At 51.1% G+C, this 3,035-nt stretch overlaps 1 long non-coding RNA gene across 2 annotated transcripts; it reads right to left on the bottom strand.

The window, feature by feature from the left end:
* Window positions 1–483: 483 nt before the first annotated feature.
* On the bottom strand, window positions 484–2,481 carry LOC127922327 (uncharacterized). 2 transcript variants are annotated; one of them, XR_008111000.1, is made up of 3 exons: window positions 1,904–2,481; window positions 1,480–1,521; window positions 484–545 (listed from the first exon to the last, which is right to left on the bottom strand). It is a non-coding gene; the product is annotated as an uncharacterized LOC127922327 (long non-coding RNA). The 2 variants fall into 2 exon arrangements; XR_008111001.1 differs by having other exon boundaries at window positions 1,862–1,906.
* Window positions 2,482–3,035: the final 554 nt, after the last annotated feature.

Below are 3,035 nucleotides of genomic sequence, written 5' to 3'. Positions count from 1 at the left end.
TCGTCCCAAAGATACTGGGTTTGGACTGCCAACACCGTCCATCTCGCCCCAAAGATACTGGGTTTGGTCAACAACACCGTCCATCTCGTCCAAAAAGACACTGGGTTTGGTCAACAACACCTTCCATCTCGTCCCAAAGATACTGGGTTTGGACTGCCAACACCTTCCATCTCGCCCCAAAGATACTGGGTTTGGACTGCCAACACCTTCCTCTCGTCCCAAAGACACTGGGTTTGGACTGCGAACACCTTCCTCTCGTCCCAAAGATACTGGGTTTGGACTGCCAACACCTTCCCTCTCGTCCCAAAGATACTGGGTTTGGACTGCGAACACCTTCCATCTCGTCCCAAAGATACTTGGTTTGGACTGCGAACACCTTCCCTCTCGTCCCAAAGATACTGGGTTTGGAAAACAACACCTTCCATCTCGTCCCAAAGATACTGGGATTGGACTGCCAACACCTTCCCTCTCGTCCCAAAGATACTGGGTTTGGACAACAACACCTTCCATCTCGTCCCAAAGATACTGGGTTTGGTCAACAACACCTTCCATCTCGTCCCAGAGATACTGGGTTTGGTCAACACCACCTTACATCTCGTCCCAAAGACACTGGGTTCGGTCAACAACACAGTCCATCTCGTCCCAAAGACACTGGGTTTGGTCAACACCACCTTCCCTCTCGTCCCAGAGATACTGGGTTTGGTCAACACCACCTTCCATCTCGCCCCAAAGACACTGGGTTTGGTCAACAACACCGTCCATCTCGCCCCAAAGATACTGGGTTTGGACTGCCAACAACACCTTCCATCTCATTCCAAAGATACTGGGTTTGGAATGCCAACACCATCCATCTCGTCCCAAAGATACTGGGTTTGGTCAACAACACCTTCCATCTCGTCCCAAAGACACTGGGTTTGGACTGCCAACACCTTCCCTCTTCGTCCCAAAGACATTGGGTTCGGTCAACAACACCTTCCCTCTCGTCCCAAAGACACTGGGATTGGACTGCCTACACCTTCCCTCTCGTCCCAAAGATACTGGGTTTGGTCAACATCACCTTCCCTCTCGTCCCAAAGACACTGGGTTTGGACTGCCAACACCTTCCTCTCGTCCCAAAGATACTGGGTTTGGACTGCCAACACCTTCCCTCTCGTCCCAAAGACACTGGGTTTGGACAACAACACCTTCCCTCTCGTCCCAAAGACACTGGGTTTGGACAACAACACCTTCCATCTCGTCCCAAAGATACTGGGTTTGGACAACAACACCTTCCATCTCGTCGCAAAGATACTGGGTTTGGTCAACAACACCTTCCATCTTGTCCCAAAGATACTGGGTTTGGACAACAACACCTTCCATCTCGTCCCAAAGATACTGGGTTTGGACTGCCAACACCGTCCATCTCGTCCCAAAGATACTGGGTTTGGACAACAACACCTTCCCTCTCGTCCCAAAGATACTGGGTTTGGTCAACAACACCTTCCCTCTCGTCCCAAAGATACTGGGTTTGGACAACAACACCTTCCCTCTCGACCCAAAGATACTGGGTTTGGTCTGCCAACACCGTCCATCTCGTCCCAAAGATACTGGGTTTGGTCAACAACACCGTCCATCTCGTCCCAAAGATACTGGGTTTGGTCAACAACACCGTCCATCTCGTCCCAAAGATACTGGGTTTGGTCAACACCACCTTCCCTCTCCTTCCCCAAGACACTGGGTTTGGACTGCCAACACCGTCCATCTCGTCCCAAAGACACTGGGTTTGGACTGCGAACACCTTCCCTCTCGTCCCAAAGATACTGGGTTTGGTCAACAACACCTTCCCTCTCGTCCCAAAGATACTGGGTTTGGTCAACAACACCTTCCATCTCGTCCCAAAGATACTGGGTTTGGTCAACAACACCTTCCATCTCGTCCCAAAGATACTGGGTTTGGTCAACAACACCTTCCCTCTCGTCCCAAAGATACTGGGTTTGGACAACAACACCTTCCCTCTCGTCCCAAAGATACTGGGTTTGGTCAACAACACCTTCCCTCTCGTCCCAAAGATACTGGGTTTGGTCAACAACACCTTCCCTCTCGTCCCAGAGATACTGGGTTTGGTCAACACCACCTTCCATCTCGTCCCAAAGACACTGGGTTCGGTCAACAACACCGTCCATCTCGTCCCAAAGATACTGGGTTTGGTCAACAACACCGTCCATCTCGTCCCAAAGATACTGGGTTTGGTCAACAACACCGTCCATCTCGTCCCAAAGATACTGGGTTTGGTCAACAACACCGTCCATCTCGTCCCAAAGATACTGGGTTTGGTCAACAACACCGTCCATCTCGTCCCAAAGATACTGGGTTTGGTCAACAACACCGTCCATCTCGTCCCAAAGATACTGGGTTTGGTCAACAACACCGTCCATCTCGTCCCAAAGATACTGGGTTTGGTCAACAACACCGTCCATCTCGTCCCAAAGATACTGGGTTTGGTCAACAACACCGTCCATCTCGTCCCAGAGATACTGGGTTTGGTCAACAACACCGTCCATCTCGTCCCAGAGATACTGGGTTTGGTCAACAACACCGTCCATCTCGTCCCAGAGATACTGGGTTTGGTCAACAACACCGTCCATCTCGTCCCAAAGATACTGGGTTTGGTCAACAACACCGTCCATCTCGTCCCAAAGATACTGGGTTTGGTCAACACCACCTTCCATCTCGTCCCAAAGATACTGGGTTTGGTCAACACCACCTTCCATCTCGTCCCAAAGACACTGGGTTCGGTCAACAACACCGTCCATCTCGTCCCAAAGACACTGGGTTTGGTCAACAACACCGTCCATCTCGTCCCAAAGACACTGGGTTTGGTCAACAACAATACGCTGTGGCGTTCAATCGTTGCTCAGCTGGTATCAAGGGACCTTCACTTTCCTGATGTACCTAAGAAACTGTCCGGTCAGGGTGTGTATATGTACGCATGCCTGCGCTAGCGATAAGGAAAGTGTATGTGTGTGTTCTCGTCCGCCCGTGTGTGTGTGTGTGTG

The sequence above is a fragment of the Oncorhynchus keta genome, unplaced genomic scaffold (genome assembly GCF_023373465.1).
Source record: "Oncorhynchus keta strain PuntledgeMale-10-30-2019 unplaced genomic scaffold, Oket_V2 Un_contig_25282_pilon_pilon, whole genome shotgun sequence".
NCBI classification, from domain to species: domain Eukaryota; kingdom Metazoa; phylum Chordata; class Actinopteri; order Salmoniformes; family Salmonidae; genus Oncorhynchus; species Oncorhynchus keta.
This window is presented reverse-complemented; position numbering and strand designations above follow the sequence as displayed.